General features: G+C 34.9%; 1 pseudogene; it reads left to right on the top strand.

The window, feature by feature from the left end:
* Positions 1–9,440: 9,440 nt before the first annotated feature.
* LOC131276789 (olfactory receptor 7A10-like) lies at positions 9,441–10,411 on the top strand (annotated as a pseudogene).
* The last annotated feature ends 3,487 nt before the right edge of the window (positions 10,412–13,898 follow it).

Here is a 13,898-nt window from a genome sequence, read left to right as displayed (position 1 = left end):
ATACTCTATTTATTTGGGTCCAATTGTGATACACTCTTTCATTCCTTATTTCATTTATGTGCATCTTCTTTCTATTTCTCTTTCCTAGCTTAGCTAAAGATTATTCAATTTTATAAATTTTCTCAAAGAACCAGCTTTGTTTTTGTTTATTCTTGTAATTTTTCTTATTCTCCATTCCATTTAATTCTGCTGTACTCATCATTATTTCTTTCCATATGTTTGCTTTGAGATACATTTTTTGTTCTTTTTCTATTTCCTCCAGTGTCTAAAACTTTTGACTTAGCTCTTTTTTTTTTTCCTTTCTAATGTATGTATTTAAGGCTATGAATTTTCTTCTTGGCACTAATTTAGCTGCATCCCATAAATTTTAATATGTCCTTTATCACTTTCTTTTGCTTCAAGGTAGTTACAGTTTTTCCTGCAAATTCCTCCATGACAAACTGATTGTTTAAGGGTGTGTTTAACTTCCGTATATTTTTCCAAGTACTGTTCTCCATCCGTTATTGATTTCCAACTTCATTTCACTGTGGTCAGAGAAAGCACTTTGCATAATCTCAATATTTCTAAAGTTGTTGAGACATGTTTATGATCTTGCATGTGGTCTACCCTTGAGATTGATCCATGAGTACTCAAGAAGAATAAACATCCCGATGTTTTGGGATTTAATGTTCTGTGTAAATCCATTAGATTTAGTTCTACTAAAATGTAATTCAAGGTCTTTGATTCTTTAATGAACCTGTCAGGATGACCTGACTAATTCTGTTTATGGTATATTGAAATCCACCACACTGATTTTAGAGGCATCTCTTTCTCCCTTTAGTCTTGCCAGTTTTTACCTCAAGGATTTCTGGCACATGTCTTAGTACACAAATGTTTATGACTGTTCTTTCTTCTTGGAATATTTCTGCTTTTGTTAATACATAGTGTCCTTCTTTGTCTCTTAGAACATTTTTGCATTTAAAGTCTATTTTATAGACTTTAGTATAACCATTCCTGCCATATTTTGGGCACTGTTTGCATGTAACAGTGTTCTAAATCCTTTCACTTGCAACCTGTTTTTTTTTCCTTAAGTCTAAGTTGAGTGTCTTGTAGATAGCATACATAGATAGGTTATATTTTCTTATCCATTCTGCCAATCTGTGTCTTTTGATGGCAGCGTTTAATACATTAGCACTCAATTTTATTGCTGTCAAAATAGTACTTACATTAGCCATTTTTCATTTAGCTTTATAAATGTCATATTATGTTTTTATTTTTTTTAATATTTAGTTATTCTTAATAAATAAACTTACTTTCTATGCTATCTTCCAATCTTTTCTTTCCTGTTTCTTTCAACCAGTAGAATTCCCTTTAATATTTCTTCATGATTAGATTCTTGTTGACAGATTTTCCAAATTCTCTGCATCTATGAATATTATGCACACACACTCATTTTTGCATGGCAGTTATGCTAAGCAAAGTGATTTATAGCTTCAACATAATACCTATAAGTCCTCCAGGGGTTCTTTTAGGATCAAGGAAAAAGCTGATCCTCTTCCATATGTAATTGTATTCAACCAGGACTGCAATAACACCGTCTGTTTTTATATTATTTTTTTCTTGACCTTTGGGCTGTTTTTACTGTTAGATGTTTGAAAGAAGGCACAATACAGAACCCATTTTTTCCATCCTAGAACATAGTTTAGTGAATAATATCTAGTATTGCTGAATAAATATTAGTTGCATGAATGAGAAAGCAAATGGTTGATTGAGGAAAACAGACCTTGCTAACTATTGGGGAAAAAGGGAAAATGTGAGATCAGAGGAAATCTTTTTTACAGAAGGCAACCACTATATCTGCAGGCAGGAGAATTGCATTTGTCATTCATGTGGAATCTACACTCCCTCTTGATGTAGAGGGGGAATGGACATAGCCATCCCAGGTCCACAAGATGAAGGAATAGAGTAAGGATTAGAGTGAACTTACTGGTGTTCTGCTGAGGAACTATTGTGATTAATAAGGGAAGAAATTGTAGGAGTGATGTGGAGACGGTGGCCATGGTGGGTGCTGATGGTCAGGAGAGGGAAGAAGAGACATGGTTTGGGAGCATTTTCAGGATTTGGAGTTGTCCGAGGTGGTGCTGCAGGGACAAATGCTGGACATTGTGTGCCCTGTCATGGCCCACTGGATGGACTGGGGGAGTGAGTGGACTACAATGTGGACCACTGTCCATGTTCTGCAGTGGTTCTCCAGGATGTTTTCGCTGGGTGCAGTAGATGTGCAACAATGATGGAAGAGTTTGTTGATGTGGAAGAGGTGCCATGGGTGGGGTGTGAGGTATATGGGGACCTCATATATTTTGAATGTAACATTTAAATAAAATAAAGAAAAAAATAAAATAAAATAAATAGAGATGGCAACCACATGTGTAAGAGTCAAATACAATGGGTACAGAGCTATTTTAATGTATTCAGAATCTCTATCTATAATCAGAGATAGGGAGATCATTTTGGTAATCCTTGCTATACTGGAGCCCACACTTAAAGACAAGCGACTCCTTATGGGTGGAGGGTATCCACTGGGACAAGTGATTGAATATGTAGCTCCAAACCTGTCCCCCAAGGGCCTAGGTCAGCACAAGTTAGAATTGTGATTTTCTCTTTCCTCCATAGAATTAAAGTCTCAGGGAGTAGAGCGACAAAAGAATACTTCATTAATGATGCTCATGGGAATGAAATCCCTAAAGTTATGGGAACTCTAAATGCTTCAGCTACAATATCCCTAGTCTCCTTTACTAATCTCTGGTGATGTAAAAACACAATTGTGTCTTCTAGAGATCTCATGAGTGGTTCCATCACTCTGCCATTCCTGGGAGCAGGGTTTCCAACTTCATTCATCAATTGAGGAAGACTCTGCATTGGTGAACTAAGACCCTTCTCTGATAAGATCACTTTGAAACACAGAATCTTCACAGGTGCTGGGTAAATTTATTATGACTCTATGAAACACTTTTATTGGTAGTAATTTTAGGGCACCAACAGGGTACATATGTAAAGCAAGCTTAATTATACAATGTCCTGCCTACTTTAAAAGTCTGATTGTGGAGGGGGATAATGGGTACACTAAAATCCTTTTTTTTCCCAATATGTCTAGTCTCTAAGACTCAACTTAGACTCAAGGAAAAATTAGTTGGCACTCATTCACTGGGTTTCCTTCTTTCAGCATCATTTTCCTTGTTTCACTATTTCTTCTTATGCTACAATTATAGGAACGATATCTATAACCACATCATTCAATTATTCTTTTAGACATTCAGCATTTAGTCATCAAATACTCCAAGGCAGGCACTAAATATCATGCTGGGATAAAAAATGACAGGTCATTTTTCTTTGTATCAAGAAAATTACATCTCAAAATCATAAAGCATATTGAAGTGAATACATGCAATATCCTGAGATGTCTGGAAATCTTGGTGATGCAGATCCAAATCTTTGGATGCACCTCGTAAAGGTTAGTGAAAACTTCACAAGGAAGTTGACAATTGTACTGAGGTTTTGAAGTAGGAATTGGAGTAAGTCCAGGAGGACAATTTGGTAGAAGTAGAACAAGAAGAGATGACAGGGACAACAATGTGGGATCATACAACCTTAAGGTATAGTGAGGTTTTAAAAGCACCATCCCAGGGTCCATAGGATGGAGGAATAAAATATGGATTAGAGTGGACTTACTGATATTCTACTATGGAACTAATATGACTAGTAATGGAATAATAGGTAGTATTGATGTGGAAAACGTAGCGATGGTAGTTGCTGAGGGCAGAGAGAGAGAAGAAGAAATGTGATGTGGGGGCATTTTCAGGACTTGTAGTTGCCCTATATGACAGTGGAGTGACAGATGCTGGACATTATACATCCTGCCATAACCCACTGAATGGACTGGGGTAGAGTGTAAACTACAGTGTAAACTATTCTCTATGTGGTACAGCAGTGATCCAAAATGTATTCACCAAAAGCAATGAATGTGCCACAATGATGAAAGCGGTTGTTGATGTGAGAGGAGTGGAGTGAGGGAGGTGTGGGGTTTATGGGAACCTCTTGTATTTTTTGAATGTAACATTTAAAATAAATGGGTAAAATTAAATGATTTTTTTAAAAAAGTGCTTCATTTATTTGATGAACATTGAAGTGAAAGGGAGGGAAAAGTGGAAAATGAGTCAGACAAGTTTGGCAGCAGCCACATAACAGGGAGCCTTGTGTTTTGTCCCAAATATGTATTTTCATGTTTGAAGTTTTTGGAGCATTAATGCAGCGGTTTTAGGAGATTCTGTTCATGAAAAGTCTAGCCCTGTCAAAAGCTCTCTCTGGCTCATGTGAATATTTCTGTTGTCAAAACACCAGAGAGATGATGATGAGGGCTGGAAATAGCACAGTAGACATGGAAAAGGAAGTTTGGGGTTGAGTCTAGGTGAGGTTTAATCAACATTTTAAAATATTCCCTACTAAATCTGGGCACAATGTTAGATGTTTTATATTCATTGTTTTATTCAATTCCTTTATGAAATGACTTTACCAGTGTGATATTCTCGTCCAAGACATGGAATTGTGTTTGGAATGACTTGGGGTTTGATACAACTAGGATTTTGCATTTCATCAATAATTTTATTTCCTAATAAACTATCATTTAGAACAGTATTAAATGTATTTAAAAATTCAAGAATATTAAACCGAGGCTCCAAAATTGCTCATCCCTTTTCTCCTATTTTTGCTAAATCCCATACAAAATAATGATTGTTGTGGGAAACTGATTTTCTAAAGTCACTTAATGAAGAGGCCGAAAGCAAGACACTGGGAGGAATTTCCTCACATTCTCTATCTTCATACTCTTCTCTTTGCAAAGGTTCTGAAACAGATTTAATCATAATCAAAGTGGGCCAGATAGTAATAGGAGCAGAACACCTCATAAAGGTAATTTTGCTAACACTTTTCCCACTTTTTCCCAGTCTCCTAATTCGAAACTTCCTATTGTTAGGAAGCATGAGCAATATTGTTCTATAACCTGTAAGAGTTCCAAAATACAAGGCTCAGTGACCTTAGCTCCTATTCCTTTGAGAAGTTGTTTCAAGAGACCTACATATGGGTGATATTTTGTTGAACTGTCACTGTTTTCCATAAAAACCCTGCAAAAACCATGCCAGAGTGTCCTTACTTATTAAGGAGTTGGAATGCTTTCTGTGCCCCTCCAGGCTTTATGCCATTATATCAACTTTTAGTTTTGCCCCATATGAGCCTTCTTCCATTTGCGCCCCACATTGGGCGCCATTTCCTGAGGACCAGCTCAGCAATAGGTTTGCTTGAAGGAAAAGTGATGCAAAACTTACACAAATAAAGGACAAAGAGAAACATGAGAGAGGAAAAAGGAACCAAGGATGGAACCAGGGGGATCACAGATTATGGAACTGAGAGCCTCGACCTTAGTTTACACATCATATTTATTAGGAACTCCAAAGCAGTTGTTCCTCATCAGCATGGCAATATTTACAATAATTGGGGACAAGTGCAAGAAATAGAGAACACATATGCCGGTTTACCACAACAAAAATTACATTTACTTGTCATAAATTCTTATTTCCTTTGTGATGGGACAACTTCTCTGACTTTCCTCAGTTTTCATGACTGGAGAGTTTTGAGAAGTCTGGAGCAGGTCTTTTTAAATGTGTGCCTCAGTTGGAATTTGTATGATGTTCTTCACATGCCTAGATTAGAATTATTTTCAGAAGGAAGGCACCAGAGATAAAGTGCCATTTTCATAGCATCATAGCCAGGTTGCATCTTACCAACCTGATTTATCACCTTTGATGATAACTTTGATCAACAGTGTTTTGTGGTTCCCCTACCAAAAATTTCCTCAGTTGTCTGCCTTTCCCTATATCACCTGTGAAAACAATTCATTATGTGAAGCCCACATTCAGGAGTGAATTTGTGCTCCATATCCTTGAGCATGCAATGTCTACATAAATTATTACAATTCTTCTTCATGGGTAGTTGCCTCTTATTTATTTAATCAACTATTTGTTTATATCAGTATTAACTCATGACATTTATATTATAATTTGGGTTGTAATACAATAGAACAATTTTCTTGCTCTGTTTCTTCCAATTTCGACCATAGGGATTCTTTTCTCCATGCCCTGTGTACATGTGATATAATACCCACAATTGGGGCTTTTATTTTAGCTCCTGTTTAATTTCTGTTATTGCAAGCTGTCCAGACCCTTCTTGTACAATTATATTCTCAATCCTGCAATCAGTTATTACAGGCAGAAGACTCTGCTAAGTGAATTGTGTTAATGTCTAACGTTTGTGCTTTATATGCACTATGCTACTGATCGTACCCATGGAGACTGTAAGGAAATATATGTGTGTGCACTCTCCTGTGTATATACATATATCTAAATATTTCAATGTACAAGTCTCTCTATCTCTATTCACGTTCATATGAGTTGATACTAATGTGTCTAACTCTAAACAATTACCACATAGTACAGTCCAGCTTCCTCCCTTTGTTTATCTGTAACCTCCCATTCCACAGTGAGAAACATATTCTTTCCTTCTGTTATCCGTTTACTTCACTGCTTGATATCAGTGAACATATATAAAATTAGTAGAATTGTTAACCCATACCATGGTGGGATATAACTTCATATCTAGAGTACAGTACTTACACGCATTGTCCATTCACTTCATTTTAGACTCCATTCATATCCAGTATTACTAATTCAGCAGTTTCTTCCTGCATAAACTCCCAAGAGTGTATATCATACATTGTAAAACAGTTAGGTTGTTTTTGAACATTTTGCATTCGATCATAGAATTCTCTTGAACTATTAAATATATATTCTTCATATATTAACATTTCCTCCTTGTATTGTCATGTTCAGTTTGTTTTTACAAGTGTACAGTATTATTGACAATTACGGTATTGTACAGAATGGTTTCACACATCTAACACTTCTTGTATACTTCACATTTTCAACCCTGCCCCTCTCTCCCTAAGTCCCTCACCACCATTCTATTTTCTGTTGTTCTGCCTTATCCAGGTCATGTAATTGAAATTACATATATATATATATATATATATATATATATATATATATATATATATATATGCATTTTTAGTGTAGTTTCTTTAACATGAATCATTTGAGATTCAACCTTTCTTTTGTGACTGGATGGACTACTTCATTTTTATCACTGACTAATATTCCTTTTTAGAGATACAGCACAGTGTGTTTATCTATTCACCTACTGAAGTAAAACTTCATTGCTTTCAGTTTTTGGAGAGTATAAATAAAACTCCTATAAACATTCATATGTGTTTTTTTGTGTGGGGAATTGTGTTTTGAAATAAGCTCTATCTAAACTATGAGGACAATTGCTCTGTTGTTAGGTAAAATTGGGTTTAGTTTTACAAGAAATTGCTAAACTGTTTTCGGTCTGTTACATTTGTTCCATTTTGTATTTTCACTAGCAATGAATGAGACTCATATTGCTTCATATCATCATGAGCAATTGGTATTGTCCGTATTTAGGTGTTTATCTATTTTAATAAGCATGTGATAATATATCATTGCAGTTTTAAATTTGCATTTCATTAATGACAATAATTTTGAGCATCTTTTGGCATATGCTTATTTGACAATTATGCATGTTCTTGGTTAAGATACTGCTTAGATATTTTCCCATTTTTAAAAGGCTGTCTGCATTCTTATTGTTGTGTGTTAAGTGTTCTATTTTTAATACAAATAATTTATATGTGTTTTGCAAATATTTTCCCCAAGTCTGTTGATTCACTTTTCATTCCCTTACCAATGACTTTCACAGAACAGATGTTTTGTATTTTAATAATGTATAACTTATGCATTTTCTTTTTTCATGCATAATCCTTTGGGTGCTATCACTAAATACTCATCAACAAACCAATGACACTTGATTTTCATTTATGTTTCCTTCTAGAAATTTCATACTTCACATTTTACATATAATTGTGTCATTCACATTGAGTTAATTTTGTGAAATATATACAATTTTTGTCTAATTTCCTTTGTCTGCACATTTGCATCCCATTGTTCCAGCAAAATTTGCTAAAAAGCCCATGCTTTCTCCATTGAATTGACTATTCTCATTGCCACAGATAACCAGACTGCATTTGTGTGGATCTATTTCTGGGCTCTCTAACATTATTTATGTGTTTATATCAACAAGGCAATGAAGTTTAATCATATTATTATAGTATATCTTGATAGCAGAACAACATTCTTGTTCATCAGTATTGTTTAGGCTAGCTAGGTAGTTATCAGATAAAATATTTCCTAAAACTTGCATTATATTCTTTAGTATTATATTAGCTTTCTATGTTTTTTACCTTTCCATATAAATTTTAGAATTAGTTTGTCAATATCCTAAACAATTATTTGCTGGCATTTAGAACTGGATTGAGTTGAACATAAGATCAGGTTGGACTGAATGGATTGGGAGAGACTAAACTGCAACACAATCTGTAATGCATGCTGTGTAGCAGTGCTCCAAAATGTATTCATCAAATGCAACGAATGCACCACACTAATGAAAGAACTTGTTGATTTGGGAGGAGTGGGAGATGTGGGGTTGGGGTATATGGGAACCTCTTATATTTTTTAATGTAACGTTAACTGTGACCTAGGTTTCTTTTTTTAAGAAAGATCAGGTTGGAAAGAAACTGCATCTTTATAATACTGAGTCTATTGTACCTTAAACCAGATTACCTCTAATCATTTAATTAATTACTTCCATCTTTTTATTGTACTAACATATGCAACTTAATATTTCCCTTTTTACTCATTTTCAAATATTCAATTTGGTAATATCAATTATATTCAGAATATTGTGCAAACATCACTAATATCCAGTACCTAAGGTTTTCTTCACAAGGTACAAAATGAGCAGTCAAAATGTTTACCAAATGCAATGAATGTCTCATGATGATGGAGGAGATTGTTGCTATGGGGGCAGGAGTCGGGTGAGGGGGTGGGGGTATATGGGGACCTCATATTTTTTTAATGTAATATTAAAAAAATAAAGACAAAAAATAAAAATAAAAAAATAAAAGCATAAAAATGCTTACTGATTATAATCAATTCTAAAAAATTTTTAATGGAAAGTATTGCTGTGAGAAAATGTTTAAAATTATGGACAATGATGGCAAGTTAAAAATAGCATGAAGGAGATGAAGGAGTGTTTGTTTCCCTGTTCATTCAGATAAAGGGTTCTACATATTATGTATCTATCAATTTATCTATCTATCTAATAATTAATCACTAACTTAATGAGTTTGCAAACTATAGAAGTTATGATAATTTGCTGTTTCCTGCTTGTGCCTAAATCTGCATTTCTCTGCTCTCTTTTCCAGTAGTATCATTAGCTACATGGGATCAGAAAACCAAACACATGTTTCAGAATTTATCCTCCTAGGTCTCTCAGAAGATACTAATGTGCAGCCCTTCCTCTTTGAACTGTTCTTGATTATGTACATGGTCACCTTCATTGGTAACCTGCTCATCATCCTGGCCATCATCTCAGACTCCCACCTCCACATGCCCATGTACTTCTTCCTCTCTAACTTGTCTTTTACAGATATTTGTTTCACCTCTACCACTGTCCCAAAGATGCTGCTGAACTTCCAGACAGAAAGTAAAATTATAACCTATGAAACCTGCATCATCCAGATGTACTTTTTCATGCTTTTTGGACAATTAGATAACTACCTCTTGACTGTGATGGCCTATGACCGCTTTGTGGCCATCTGTCACCCTCTGCAATACACAGTCATCATGAACCCACACCTCTGTGGCCTCCTGCTATTGGCATGCTGGTTATTGAGTGTTTTAGTCTCTCTTTTACATGGCTTAATGGTTTTGCGGCTGTCTTTTTGTACAGTGTTGGAAATCCCCCATTTTTTCTGTGAAATTAATCAGGTTGTCCAACTTGCTTGTTCTGACACCTTCCTCAATGAATTAGTGATGTATTTTGCATCTGGACTTCTGGGTGTTATTCCACTCACTGGAATCCTTTTTTCTTATTCTAAGATCGTATCCTCCATTTTGAGAATTTCAACACCTGGGGGAAAGCATAAAGCTTTTTCTACTTGTGGGTCTCACCTCTCAAAGTAGTGTTCTTGTTTTATGGTACATGTCTTGGGGTATATCTTAGTTCTGCTACTACCCAAAACTCAAGGGCAAATGCCATAGCCTCAGTCATGTACACGGTGGTCACTCCCATGATGAACCCCTTTATCTACAGTCTTAGAAACAAGGACATAAAGCTTGCCTTAAAAAACTTAACAAACATTCTTACTATAAAAGAATTATTTGTCTCAAATGTGGAAAAATGCCCATGATTAACAGAGGTGAAACAATGAGAAATCGAAATTTAGATACTCTCATAAATGTATAGAAAAAAATATGTTACTTGCCTAATTTTTAGCATTCTACTTCTTTAAATTTTATTCATCAAATCCACTTCTTTCTTCTATATTTTATTTTGAATCAGGTAGTCTCTCTTATAGTGTTCTCTAGAATCAGTCTTAAAGGCAGAAATGGTTGCCTGAATTTTCAGAAGCAAAATAGTTAATACATGTAATTTGGTATTTATAAAATTGTCAGAGATACCAGAAGCATGAAGGTTTACTGCAGTTGCTGCCAGGGCAAAGCAACCAATTTTTTAAAAAGTATCAAATTAATTTTGTAGATACATATTGACAAACTTGTAATTCATTCAACTTGTACAATCAACTGTATTTGCTATAATCACATAATTGTGTATTTACCACTTTTATCATTATTAGAACATTTTCATTATTTCAATAATTCTAATAAAAGACAATGAAACAAGAAAATACCTCACCTCTCAATCTCTCTACATTTCCCCCACTGAATACAGCTGATGTTTCTAGTTATTCTATCCAAAGTGTGTAATCAATGGTTTTAAATAATTTCAGTGTTGTATATTCATCATCTGAAAAATTTTAGAACAATTTCACTACTCCAAAAAGGAAGACTCCACACCAATTATCATTCCTTCATCAGACTTACATAACCACTAATGTACATTCATCTTTTTAAATTGAATTATAATTACATTTTATATAAATGAAATTATACAATATATAGTACTCTGTTTCTGGTCTCCAATTATTATGATGTTTTGGCCTATTTTGTATGATATTAATATTTTGTACTGCATAATTACATTTGTACAGTGTCAAAGAAAAATGGATTTATATATGTATTTCTACTCATTCATTTCTCATAATATATTTATATTTCAAATGGTAAATTTAGTTCATAATAGGGCAATCATAAAGCATTTGCCCTTTGGTGTTAGGCTTGCTTCACTCAACATAATGTCTCCAGGTTCATCCATGTTGTCATACGTTTCACAACTTCATTTATTCTTAGTGCTGCACAATATTCTATCATTTGTATAATGCACAATGTGTTTATCCGTTCATCAGTTGATGGACACCAAGGCTGTTTCCAACTTTTGGTTATTGTGAATAACACAACTAGGAACACTGATGTGCAGATATCTGTTCATTTCACTCCTGTCCATTCTTTTAGGTATATACCTAGAAGTGATATTGCTGGGTACCATGGCAAGTCTATACGCAATTTCTGAAGGAACTGCCAAACATTCCTCTACAGTGGCTGTACGATTCTACATTCCCATCAACAGTGAATAAGTTAGTATTCTTTTCTCTCCACATCCTCTCCAACATTTACAGTTTTCCAACTTTAATAGCAGCCAGTCTAATAGCTATTAAACGATATCTCATTGTACTTCTGATTTGCATTTCCCTAATCTCTAGCGATATTAAACATTTTTTCATGGGTTTCTTTGCCATTTGTATTTCTTCTCTGGAAAATTTCTTTTCAATTTTTTTGCCCAGTTTTTGATCAGACACTTTGTCTTTATATTGTTGAGTTGCATGATCCCCTTATATAGAATGGCTACTAAACTCTTATCAGATATGTGATTTCCAAATATTTTCTCCCATTGTGATGCTTGCCTTTTCTAAATTTTGACAAAGTCTTTTGCACTTGAAAAGTGTTGAAGTTTGAGGATGCAACATTTATCTTTTTTTTTTTATTTTTATTTTGTTGCTCTTGCTTTGGGCATAAGATTTAAGAAATTACCACCTACCACAAAATCTTGAAGATGTTTTCCCAAATTTTCTTCTAGGAGTTTTATGGTTGCTATTTTTATATTTAAATCCTTGATCTATTTTGAGTTAGTTTTTGTATAGGTTGTGAAATCAGGGTTTCCTTTCTTTCGTTTGAGTAAGTCTTTCCAGTTCTCCTGGCAACATTTATGGAATAGCATGTTCTGAGGGTGAGCGAGCTTAACAGCCTTGTAAATATTCTTGGACTGACTGTAGAAATGAGGTTCAATTTTTTTAAAAGATTTATTTATTTATTTATTTCTGCACCCCTACTCCGGTTGTCTGTTCTTTGTCTATATGCTGCGTCTTCTTTGTCCATTCTGTTGTTGTCAGCAGCGCTGGACTCCGTGTCTCTTTTGTTGAGTCATCTTGCTGTGTCAGCTCTCCATGTGGGCAGTGCCATTCTTAGGCAGGCTGCACTTTCTTTCACACTGGGCAGCTCTCCTTGAGCATGGGGTCCCCTATGCAGGGGACGCCCCTGCGTGGCAGGGCACTCCTTGTGCACATCAGCACTGTGCGTGGACCAGCTCCACAAGGGTCAAGGAGGCCCAGGGTTTGAACCGCAGACCTCCCAGGTGGTAGATGGATGCCCTAACCACTGGGCCAACTCCGCTTCCCAGAGGTTCAATTTCTGAGTCTTGACTCCGTCCCATTTGTCTGCCTGTTCTTATGGAAGTTTCATGCTGTTTTTACCATTGTAGCTAAATAATATATTTTAAAGAGAGGAAGTGAGAGTCCTCAAACTTTGTTCTTCTTAAAGACTTTTTTGGCTATTAAGGGTCCCTTATCCTTTGAAAAAATTGATTACTACCTTTGTGGTTTCCGCAAAAGAGGTTGTGGTTTTTATTGGGGTTACATTGAATCTGTAAATCAGTTTGGGTAAAATTGATATTTTAATATTTATTCTTCCAATCATGAACACAGAATGTCCTTCCATTTAAGTTGTCTTCAGTTTCTTTTAGCAGTGATATGTAGTTTTCTGAATACAAATCTTTTATGTCCTTGGTTAATTATTATTCCTAAAAATTTGATTGATTTATTCACTATAATAAATAGAATTTTTTTCTGATCTCTTCCTCAGATTACACATCAGTAGTGTATAGAAACACTATTGATTTTTGCATATTAACCTTGTATCTGACCATTTTGCTGAACTTGTCTATTAATTCTAGTAGCTCTGTTGTAGTTTTCATGGGATTCCTTAGATATAGGATCATGTCTTCTGAGAATAGTGGAAGTTTTAATTCTTCTTTTCCTATTTGGATGCCCTTTATTTCTTTCACTAACCTAATTGATCTAGCTAGAAATTCTAGCACAGTATTGAATAACAATGGTGTCAGTCAGCATCCTTAACTTGTTCCTGTGCTCAATGGAAAAGCTTTCAATCTTTCACCATTAAGTACAAAGTTAGCTGTAGTATTTTCATATGCGCACATCAACATATTAAGAAAGTGTCCTATTCCTATCTTTTAGAGTGCTTTTTCAAGAAAAGGTACAGTAATTTGTCAAATGCCTTTTCTCCGTCAATCGAGAGGATCATGTGATTTTTATTCTTCAATTTATCAATATGGTTTATTGAAATAATTGATTTTCTTATGTTGAACCACACTTGCTTACCTGGAATAAAGCTAACTCGATCATGGTCTATAATTCTTTTAATGTG

This window comes from Dasypus novemcinctus, chromosome 30 (genome assembly GCF_030445035.2).
Source record: "Dasypus novemcinctus isolate mDasNov1 chromosome 30, mDasNov1.1.hap2, whole genome shotgun sequence".
NCBI lineage: Eukaryota > Metazoa > Chordata > Mammalia > Cingulata > Dasypodidae > Dasypus > Dasypus novemcinctus.
This window is presented reverse-complemented; position numbering and strand designations above follow the sequence as displayed.